General features: G+C 31.2%; 1 long non-coding RNA gene across 1 annotated transcript; it reads right to left on the bottom strand.

Annotated features, from left to right (window-relative positions):
* Positions 1-2,082: 2,082 nt before the first annotated feature.
* LOC130451374 (uncharacterized) lies at positions 2,083-6,426 on the bottom strand. Its single transcript, XR_008910712.1, has 2 exons — positions 6,184-6,426; positions 2,083-2,450 (listed from the first exon to the last, which is right to left on the bottom strand). It is a non-coding gene; the product is annotated as an uncharacterized LOC130451374 (long non-coding RNA).
* Between the last annotated feature and the right edge of the window lie 6,308 nt (positions 6,427-12,734).

Raw genomic sequence — 12,734 nt, 5'->3', positions numbered from 1 at the left:
AAATCGAATTACCATTGGATTATGTATCGCGACCCGGTATAATTACAAGCGTCCTCTTTTTTAGTTGCATTTGTTCTTTGCGAAGAAAGGGTGTTACTAGTTTTGGATGTCGAAGCAAGCAACAGAGCCGTAATAGTTGTGAATACAGCATTAACTCATAATACCGACACGCATCAATGTGATCCAAGCATATTTCAATAAATTTTATACCATTCCTTTGTTTCTACATATTTTGTTTTTTTTTCTATATACACTACCTGACGCGTGAGTTACAGTTCGCTGACCCACGGTTCATATATGGTATTGAACTTCGAGCCGTCATAACAAACATAAGCTTCTCGATCGATCAATAATTAATATTCTACACTGTAATTTTAATTGTTAATAGTTTTGTTTTGCTGTTCAAATGACACATCTTTTTAAAAAGTGGCTTTTGTGGCATTAACTTTTAATTGGCGCAGTCAGTAGTATAGTGGAAGGGACCTTGGTGATCCTCTTCATTATTTAACGTTTGTCCATTACAACGAACATTCAAGTTCAAACAAAAAAAAAGGGAACAAAAAGTAGAGTAGTATTCATAAGTTAAGAAGAATAAAAGAAGCCTTTTGAAAACAAAGAACAGAAGTCTTTTTTCACCTATATGACCGATACACCTCACGTACATACTCCTTAAACTCCTCAATCAATACTACGACCACCTATCGGAAATTTTTACTTACCCAGACTCGCTATCGCACCTTCTGAAACCACTCATTCTCGAAGTTCAATACCATATATGAACCGTGGGTCAGCGAACTGTAACTTCTCCATCATCCGGGGAATTTTTTTTAGAGACGAACAAAACTGGTTGTGATGGGGGTGTATCTTGTTGGATTTCTGGCTCTTTCAGGATCCTGTGTAAGAGTCCAATCCTATTATTGTAAAGATGGTCACAGTTATATAAATTGGGGTCATCCAGAAATAAGTAGGATTTGCATTTTGTAAACTGATTGGTATTGATTGCAGTCGTTCTTCTTCGGTGGTGAGGAAGTAGAGTTGTTCCAAAGGAATATTCTTAATTGTTAGAGATTTAATCTTAGGTACCCGTGTGTATGAGATAGTTAGTAACTTTTAATTTGTGTTTTTTATCTGTGTGTTGGTATCTGTCAACTAACTGTGTATTTCGTATGAGTGTCATCATCAATCACTGAAAATCCAACATATATTTCAATGATCATTTGTTATGATCGTTTATTGTTACTCGCTATAGTTATTTGAGTGCTGATTTCGCTTTTTTAAATGCTCTTTTTTTGTTGCTAGGGTGGTATAAAAGATAGTTCAAATATTTTAGGAACTGTCCAAAAATTATTTAGGTTTTAAGTAAAGTATAAAATTAAGAATGTTGTATTACTAGTAGTTTATTTTTATCAATTATGCTTATACTTTGATTCTTGATTCAAATTATGAAGATCCACTTGAAATCACTAAAAATAATTATTTAGAATGCGCCCCTGGAAATTCATACCTCTGAACATCTAAATTTTAATTCCTCGCATACATCTGCATATTAATGAGTAAAATTTGTTTAGTAACACTTTCCCAGGGAATAGAGACCCTTCTTCTTAATATGCAAAATACAAAAACACGGTCAGAACCAGGGATGCAGCATCTCTTTTTGATTTGTATTAATATTATTTATATAAACAGAAGGGTATAGGTGTGACGGACAAGATTTTCCAAAAGAATGCCTTGGGATGCATATTTTATATTTGTTTTTTAGAGACAGTCAGTTTTGAATTGTGTGCCGTGATGTGAGGTTATACGTTTCGAGAATGAAAATTTTAAAGTAAGTCATTTCATATCAATTTATATTGATTATTAATAATCAATACAAACTTTGAATGACGAAATATTATTGAGTAAGTACCGGTGATAGACTTCTCAACCTAAACATTTTTCAGTTTATGTAGTAGTCATTTGTAAAATATCTTCTCTAGTAGGTAAGACAATTAATAGGTATTGTTAAGTGTGAGGAAATTTTTGTTTTTTTTTCCAAAATATAGTCGTAGCAATGTGAGAATTATGACATCAACATATACCTACTCACGAAAACTTCAATCAATAAATAGTCATATTCTCTGAAGGTTTCTCACTATTCATAGATGATAGGTAGGTAAGTGGGTGGTCGGGGTCCGTTGCGCACATAGACTTGTGATAGACTCGTACTGGACACTTGAAACTATCAAAATCCAATGTCTTTTGAAAAGATTATCAGTTTATCAGTTTAAATCTTTTAAAATCACTGGGCAAGCTGTAAGGCTTTTCTAAGTGTTTGAAGCTAGCACGGGTCAGTGGTGGGCACTCACCGATGACATGATTTGTATTTTTTGTCCTCCATCCACCAGTGGCATTCCGGATCGTTAGTGATGCCTATAGTATGGAGATGGCGTTTTAGATAACTGCTGAACGCACTAAAAGTAAAGGTTAGATAAACATAACTCGCTCAGGTCTGAAGTTGTTGTTGTAATAATGATGTTTTATAACAACAGTTAAAGACCTATAACTTTACAATACCGCATCAAGGTGACTGTTACTTCTGGACTCAAGTCGAAGGAAAATGGAGATGTGAGATTTAGTAATTTTTGTCACTTTGAGTCTCTACCAAAAACGATCAAGCGAATATATTGTTTGCTACAGCGAACAATGTATGACCAAAAAATAATACATACATACAATAAGTTTGTATCTTGAGGACATAGAGAAATGGAATATATTTCTACATTCGTCATTGAGAGAAAAATTTGGTTTTAATTCAGGAGTCTTAAATTCGGTAGTAAAACTGCTGTAGACCAGTACTTATTCTAACGAATTTCGAGCTCACAGGCAAAGACATGCAGTAGAGGAAAAGAGACATTATCAGAACCTGAAGATTATGGTGAATAACTAACTCAATCTAATAACGTAAGCAATAGGCAATAATGATAGTTCCTGTAACACAGTAACATCCGTTCATTTAACATCTCGTTCTATTAAAAAAACACTTCTTGACCTTTAAAAATTTGATAAATCTTCTAATCTAGAAAATTTGACTATCAAAATCTAAAGTTTGATTTCGATATAATAATGCGTTTTGATTTTTTCAAACTTGTAATATCACTACATATTAATTGTATTAAATTATCTAGTTGTAGTAATCAATGACAAGTACGTAGTGCAAACTAGTGATACAGACAGCAAGATGGATGTGTCGATGTATAAACAATATATAGTAATCGCTAAATTTATTAATTTCTATCAAAATTGCTCACTTTAAATAATGAGTGTAATTTCCATTTCATTAATTTCCAAATGGTCTCAAAGAGAGAGAGAAAAATAAATAAATAAAGATACAAATAAAATAAAATTTCAATATATAGAAGAAAACCACAATGACTAACAAAATTATAGTTAATAGTGATAGGTAATAATAAGTGTATAAGTCCATAGCAAAATTAAACCAGTATGCAGCATGCCCGGAATTGAATATTATTATTAGAATAGAAGTCGTTAACAGAGTAGAAGACACTTTCTAGTAAATATGCCCACAAATTATTGCGGAATGCGGGAAAATATGATATCAATTTAATTTCAATTGGCAAATGATTGTGCATTTTTTGCATTGTAAAATATTGAGCCCTTATCTAATTCTGAACGTGGAATAGGAGGTAAAGGTCGTGCTCAGATGATTACATTGATATGCTGAGTGATTTTCTTGCTCCAAAGAGTCGCAAGAATTGAACCACATTACAGTTCAAATGATAGTACGCGTGTGATGGTAGATATATTTCTGCAAAAACTAACATCAACAGAGTTCCGGCTGAAGTTCCGTAGGTTAGTGTTTATGGGGATACTCTCATACTCTAACTTTCAACATTTTCGTAATTATTAAATAAAAAATAATCACACTGCAGATAAAAATAACTATAAACATACATAACGCCTGATGATTATTTAGATAACGCGCTACAAAATTAATAATAAAAATTGAATAAATGCATAATTCATATGTCGTGAGAAATGACAGGGACATTGAAAAAATATAATATGATCAAAATACACACATGAGATAGCTCAAACTGATATACATAAATTCTTGAAGGTAAATATTTTTTGACATATGCAAATGCGCACCTATCCTTTTACGTATTCTTTTGCACTGAGATATTAAACTGAAAAATTTCTTTCATATGCAAACTTTTCAATATATGAGAGAGTGAGTGATCTTTCCGTATACAATTTGATAATTTAAATATTACTTTATCATCGGTAAGGGGTGGTTCTAAAGTAGAGACTGAAGAGACTACAACAAGATCGAAGTGAAAATATCCAAACTTGCATTGTAATAACGCGTAGTAAAAGTGGATTCATAAAGTTGATAAAAACGGATTACAGTTTAATTGCACGATTCGCTTAAAATATTGTGACCGCCCTTAGAAGTCCGCGAAACATATCTGTTGAATGCAGTTTTCCATGAAGTAAACAACATGAAAACTGATTATCCAACAAATTGGTCATTTTTCTATTTCTATTTCAGCTTTTTCATTTATATATCTATCCTATTTGAAAAAATTATCCTACCTCGTTAAATGAATCAAAAAAACAACTTTTCCTTATACTCAACTTTCTATTATGTTTTTTGTTAATAGTTGTAAAGACATTCGTGTTATCGAATGTAAATATCAATCTTTGAGCTGTGATGTTCCATCGCGAAATTGTAGAAACAAATTTTAACTTTAACTTCTGTATCTCGGAATACAATTTTTTCAATAAAGATTTTTCACCTTACTATCTCAGAACATATAGGTATATAAATTAGTAGAACATCTACCATATGATTATTAAAATACATCTGGTTTAAATATATATAAATCCTTAATTTTCAAAATTTAATAATTCTAATACACGAAAAAGAGGCAATCATAAATTCATATCCTTCATAGTTACATTGAAATTCATAAAACAGAATGAATTTTGTTGAAATTTTTGTATTTGATTCTGCTTTAAAAAATTTTTATACTTATGTATGTTATTTTCATGCTTTGTAAGTTTTTTTATCACAGGTATGTCCTACATAACCAGTATCATCTTTATTACAAGTAACCTTATGTCCAAATATATGAAATTTCCAATATGTTGAATGAATTTGTTACTAAAAACACGTTACCAGGTCATAGAATTTCTCAAGTCTAATAAAATGAGTGGGATTTTTCAAACAATATTGTAAATTATTCTAATTTGTTCACGCAATTTTGTTTTATCCTTTAGATGACATTTTAATCTGTTTTCCAAATACTGACATGTCTGTCCTATGTAAATATTCATATTGTGTAATAAATTCTTCAATTACATCCAATCTGAGCCAAGTTATCTTTCCAGAAAAATACTCTAGCTTTTTAAAAACCTTACTGGGCCTGCTACCACCAAATCATATCTCTTCAAAATGATGATATTAACCACTTGTTGTTTATTTGTAACCTCCAACTTCACAAGAAAAAATATATTTATTTATAAATTATATTGAACTATATTAGTGAAACGTAGCAGACAAAACATTTTGTACATGCCACAAATTATGAGAATTTGTTTTAATATTTGTGTATATACCTCGTTTTATGTAATATATCCTGAATGATCTATATTTAAATTTACAGTTATAACTAAGTCACAGTGCATTTTTTCCTGTTGACTTCTTTATTACGAAATTTAATTAACCCTAAATTCCATAGAATATATTTAGCATTTCTCTTTATTTTGAACTTGCAAACAACATCTTTTGTTGGTTCTCTGCTTTTCCCCAGCTGATAATGATTTACTGATGATTTCAGTTAAATAATGGTTAGAGAATATCGAGGAATCGTGAGAGGGATTCTCTTCCCTCTGTTATTATACATAAGTGAGCACTTAAACTTCTTGCAAGGATGGAATCTTTTTAATAAATCAATTTGTTATACAACAGAGGAACGATTGCAGAAATTGAGAATTGAAATATATAGCTAGACAATGAGTATCTCCCTTCTTTGTGACCTTACAAATATATTTTTCATTATGTGTTTTAATAATAGTTACACAGAGTGCACGCGTATTACGGCAAAATGTAATTTGTTATCTTCGATTAACTTGGTATGCATGTATCTATGTAACGAAATATTTATAAGTGATTCTTACCTATTTCAAAAAGTCGGATTGAGTTGAAACTTAGCACACCTATCATAGACCGATAACAAAACAATAATTTCATAAATTTATTTGATTATGCTGATCAAATTTTAAGGATTACCATAAATTACACGTGTATATACAGAATCTTGAAGCACTTCAATAATTAATTAATTAATTTGGATTTTGGCACAAATATTTTGGAGAAAAGACAATGAAATAATTTCATAAATTCGTACAATTATCGTTGACAAAATCACCAAGGTAGTGTGATTTATAAACACTTTAAATTATCATATTCATCAAAATTTTGCACACTTATCAATTACTGATAACAATACACTAATTTAATCTTTAGTCTTTATCCTTATAAGGATCATAAGGATAAACTATTCTCTTCCGAAGATTTGGCGGCGTAAATAAATAAGTAGTTTAATAATTGTTCAATGTCAAAAGATAGCGTTAAGTTAATAGAAATATTGTTCATCTGAAAATTGTCATTCCGAGTTGGGAATCGACCGTCCACAAAATTCAAAGCTGTACGATTGCTGTGGTTCATCTAGGTTCTCGGTTGTTTATTGTTGGAAAAGCGTATGTAGTAACACTTAACTACATACAGTTCATAAACGAAGTATGAAGAGAAGAGCACGAATGCTCATAATTGACAGGTGAAGGTTCAGGTGACGTCGAAGCATTACATGAAATGATTAATTCCGAAATGATTCATAAAATGACCTGATATTTTAATCAAATATGATTTAAAAACACACTTTTATAATTGATCAAACTAAAAAGTGAAAAATAAATCTCAATATAAGGATAACATAACTGCTCAATATGAATCATTCAATTTCTAATAACAAGTATTGAAATTCAGTTAGTTCGATGGCGTTTTTAGAACAGTGACAGTATTCATTTTATTATCATATCAAGAATTATGTCTTACATTTTATTCTGAATAATTAACCTTTTTTTCACCATAATTTATTTTTCCGAAGTCAGAAGAGGCTTTCCTTCATTAGCATCAACATCTCAAAAAAAATAATGGCAGATCAGCACATGTGACGCCTCATACACACGCTCCCTGTCGTAGTCGGCGTCAGGACGGAGCGTCCCTGATGAAGGGGTGTCAAGGGGTGGTATGAAGGGGCGGAAAAGATGGATGTGCGGGAGTTACGACAGAAAATGGCAAAGAAAAGCCGTCGAGGGAGCCGAGGCCGAGCCAACAGATAGAAAAGAAGATGAATTGATGGAAATGTCTTCTTGGTGATTAAATTTTCTTTCGGTGTGCGAGTTTGGAAATTTGGTGTAGATTGAGATGTTTCGGATGTACGTGGTGAAAAGGGATTACTTAACACAAAGAGTGAACGTGTATTATATTTCAGTTGAAAGATTGGAAAATTTCAGTGAAATCAAGAACTTTTTATGAATAAGAATATTGAATTAAAAATAATATCGCTGAACTCAAATAGAACTCATTTCTTTCTGAATCCAGCCAAAATATCAATCCCAATATGATCTGTGATATATTTCGGAAGTTTAGCGAAAAACAATCAACTTGAGAGAAAGAAGAATATAATTGAAAAAATTTATTTGCATAGATTCTCCTAATAATTGTAATACGAAAAAATTATTAGGCATTAGTATGTATTGCAATTATCATAATAGGAAGTTTTAATGAATAAAAAAAACAAATTTTGATATCAAAAATAAATATTTTTCGTAAACCATAATTTTCCTAATATCAATGATAAGAAAGTTCTCTATTTGATCCCAAATTAAGTACGATATATTTCTTTTACCAACTTAATTATTTTTACTGCTATATTTTCCAGTGAGCAAAATAGAACAATTCTTTAGGTTTAGAACTGTCAATAATCTTATTAATTCTCTAAAATCACAACTGACTACAACAAAATTGGATATTGAGGACGCTCCTTACGAACGGAATGAGAAATAGTCCTTGTATATTACAAATACATTATCAGAAAAGGAAAAAATTAACTAGTGCATATAGAAAATACGGTATATATACTTGGTGGTAGAGGCTCCATTATACGAGTATCATATTTCCTAAGCTAGTTACTTAGTTTTTTGCAGAATTTTTTGATGTCTAAGTTTAAAGAATCTTTCCTGATGATTTTAATTGATAAGGCAAGATCAAATTGTTATTTGGAAATGAAAAAATAAAAAAAACTTATTCAATTAACAAATATCACGTCGCGATGTCCGTGCGACCGTTACTAAAAGACGCCTCTACAGCTAATTCGTGTTGTACCGCCCACTTCATCATTATAACTGAAACAATTGACATAAAATTTTATAACCCACTCATTCAACTAGGTATACGCAACTGTTGATCCAAAATATCAAATTCAGCTGCTCCGATCAGTCCCTTATAGTACCTTTAAAACTCATAATATAAGACACGTTTTGATATTTAAAAAAACGATGTACAAGGAAAAATGTCTTATCTACATCTTAAAGAGCGACTTATATTCTACTTGTCCTGCTGCGTTGCAAGCAAAGATCAAAACAAGTGAAAACCTACCATTTGAATGAGTTAAGGTGTTCTTATTGCCACGTAAAGTTGAGCATTTTCATACGAAATAAAACGTTGGAATTCAATTTCCTCGATGCTTATTTTGAAGCGCTCTTTAAAGGTTGTGCAAAGTTTGACAGTACCGCTAGAGTTTTTTTTATATAATCAATAGAACATGCCGATTCTAAATATAATCACCATAATTTCTTGCACCTCATGTCTGACGATGGAAGTACAGCGCCCATACTTAATTTGAGTATAGCAAAATCACCCAGCACGAAAATATTCCAGTTGTGATGGCTGAACGCCGACTGAGATGCCGCGCTGGCATACACCAAAATCTACATGTTTAGAGCGTGCCTAATTTCATCAGACAAAAACTCTCTTCACTATCTGAATTGTACTTGATTATAATCCAAGAATTGCGTTACTGGGAAACAACTTGATTGAAAATGAGTTCAATCTATACACAAAAAAAATTAAAATCATTATTTCTCCTACATAAGGAAAAAACAAAATAATATTTGGGACCACAAAAAATTAGTCAATATAACTTTATATAAAATTATTTATTTTAGTAGCTTACCTGCGGACAACCAGTAGCTTCATTTCATGTTTGCAAGTTATTAATATTCAGCACTGTTCATTTCTCTATTCAACCAAATCAATTTTCTATTTTATAATGCGAGTTTACAAATACGGACTCTTGAAATGGTAATGTGACATTATACCTGATATAAAAAGCAATAATTCTGTTTCTACCCTCTAACAATAAGTAAAAGTAGATGGGTACTCGAGAAGGGATGAAACATTATAATCGTAACTGTGATATATAGTTATTTTATGTAAACGAAGTAGAAGTAGAAGTTTCTTTCTGTTTTAGACTACAGAAATACTTCAATTTTAATATTCATTATTCATGATGAATTCAATGAAACTAATTTGAATGCTGTTTACCCTAACCGTCCTTAGATGAAGCAGTAATGAAGAATATGCAAAATTATCGAATATTTGTCGGTACTACGTAATAATTATATTTTTTATAAACAGTTTTCAGAGAAGCAAATATTATTAAACATCTGCATATACATAAATTTATACGGTAACCTTGTAATAAATAAAGACGTTGCCAGCGTGTTAAATTTATTTTTCCTTTTACTGGGTTTTATCGAGGTGTGGCTATACAACGAGACTAACTCTCAAAATATTTTATTTTGAATTTATATATTTTCACTCATTATCTCCTTCTATATATACCTCTACTATATTCCTACAATACTTCATTATTTGAAACAGTATTAGAAGCTATTTTCTATGAGCTCTTTCATCCTAGGAAACAGATAGAAATTGCACGTCGCAAGATCCGAAGAATAAAACGGAAGATCTAACACTGGAATTTTGAAATAAATACCTTTTGACAAATAATGCAGAATGAGCCCGCGCATTGTCTTGGTGAAGAGCTTATGTCCTTCCACGAGTCTTTTTTTATTTTTTCACGAAGTTGAACAAAAAACAAGGAGGTAGTGATGTTGAGTAATAGTTTGACTTTAATCGAAACAAATAACCGTTACCTATTATTTTGAAATTTGGTTAGCTCATGCGAGCATCTTTGGTTCCTAGTAAAGCTATTTGCTATTTCATCGCATAAATTAGCCCTTAATTTTAGAATCATAGTTGAAAAGCGCGATTCGTCACAGGTTTTTTCTTTTCTAATAATTTTTGTCAGCCTCTTGTTATTTTAACGTAAGAATTTTAAGCCCAAATTTGGCACAATTCAGTTTGAGCAATCGTAGGAATAGTCAACCGACACGACTGTCAGATCGAATGACTTCTTCGATATCGTAACCCAAACTAAATTCTAGATGTATTATTAAATGTTGGCTACTTTTACTATTATCTTTACTACAAGTTAATATGATGTTGAGACTCTTTAAATCTGTGTTGACTAAATCGATCTACATTAACTTACTTACGCTATATACGAGAGAGGTTTGAGACAGAGACATTTCTTAATTAATGAGTTACTTTACTAAAAATATTTTAAATGTGCATACTTAGTTTTTTCAAACTATCCTTTGAGAATTTTCCATAAGTTCCGTAAAATACGTGTTCGTTGCTTACATAACTTCTACATTTGTCTAAAATCGTTTTCCACCAAGCTACATTTGGTGAAAATAGGTGCAATTTGGGTTTATTGAAGTAAACGGCGGGATCCAGATCAGGTGAATAAATCGAAATGCAGTTCGGCTAATTTTCCTATAACAAAACTTTTCAACAATTGTGGTAATTGTTTCTTATATATTGCGTCAAACGCATAATATTAGTCAGTTATCATTTGCTCTTGTTCTCAATCAACCGGAAGCGCAAAACAGTATCCATGACCTTATTGGCCTTTATTGAATTAGGTCTATTGTTTAATGGTGTATGCCAACGATTCATCTACTGCGAAATATCGCCAGAAAATTTCACCTGGCTTACATTTAGAGATATAAAAATTTGCGTTTGAATTTCTAAAGTGAGCAAGCTTTTGATCAGCACTAAGCAATCGCGGTACTCACCCTGCAGATACGTTTTCATATCTAAACTTCCATGCGAAATATTGCATAAAGTTCGACTGAAATATTTATTTTGCTATCTCCGGTATTTTAAATCAACAACTGATAAGTACAAGAGCATGGATTTTATTAATACTTTCTGGAGTAGTTATAATAAATAACGATCTCGGACGTTCAGCATCATCCTTGTTACTATGGTCACTTTTAAAAGCATAGAACTACTTACAAATCATTCCTTCCGATAGAGCACTGTTAGGATAGGATTTTTGCTTTTCCTCGTTCTTAATTTTTTGCCACATTTAAAATAATGCTCAAATGAAATTGAAAATTTTTTTTCTGCATATTTACTCAACACGAAAACTAAAATTATCCATATGTCAGATCTATGTAAAATGTTGACATCAAATAACCCACGTATATCTTTATTATCCATATTCTTAAGAATTTACCATATATATCTCCTATCGATCATTGTATACTTGTTGGTACGTATAGATAACTTTGTTTTCACCATTATTTCATTTAAAAATTTGCCTGGACATCGGTACTGACAAATTGTAATAAACGAACAAAATAGACATTGCGATGTTTAATGGGATAATTAAAATAAACAAATTTTAACGCCGCAATAATAAATCTAATAATTTTAAATTTTTCTTGACAACCTAGAGGCTTAATCATCCCTCTTATTTAAGTAGCAGATAATACGGAAACAAACATTAACCCTTCTATAGTTCTACTATTTCTACACACGAATAAATTTTTATAGAAAAATGAAATTATGCAGTATAATCAAATTTAGTGTTTCCATTCACAATTTCCTTTTTCGTATGAAAATTGAATTCTTTCAAATGCTTTATTTCGTTTGAATTATAGTTGCGTGAGATATTAATAACTAAAAATTTATCTACGTTATGCCACTCGCTAACAGTAAAATATTTTCTATTTTTGCGCGTTGAAGATAAAAAAATGTAAAAGAAAAAATATAAAGTCGAGAGAACGGGTGTGGCTGGAATGAGAAAATGCATGAGAAATTATTCTCGATTTAGAAGTACAATGCGAGAGGGTAGCTTAAGACCGAACGAAGACCGAAACTCGGGAGACGAGGGGTTGCGCCTCTTGGAAGCGAACACACAAATCACCAGAGAAAATATATTTTGATAAAATGAGATGTAAGTTAGTGCACACTTCACATAACAAATAAGATACAACGATACTGGAGAACGATTTAATGAAATAATTCATTATAATATATCTAGACATTCTAGCCAACCACCAATTATTTTTTCCATCTAATGTACTTTGCTTCCGTTTGTATATTTATATATTTATAAATTACAAAATATACATATATTACAAATATATCATGAATCACGATAGTGTGAGAGAAATAGTTGGAAGTTAGAAAATTACTGGCTTAATCAGTACAAAACACGTCATTGGAAAAAGATTAAAATGCCATA

Source organism: Diorhabda sublineata, chromosome X (genome assembly GCF_026230105.1).
Source record: "Diorhabda sublineata isolate icDioSubl1.1 chromosome X, icDioSubl1.1, whole genome shotgun sequence".
Classification (NCBI taxonomy): Eukaryota; Metazoa; Arthropoda; class Insecta; order Coleoptera; family Chrysomelidae; genus Diorhabda; species Diorhabda sublineata.
Note: the sequence above shows the minus strand (reverse complement) of the source record. Positions and strands in the feature narration are given on the sequence as shown.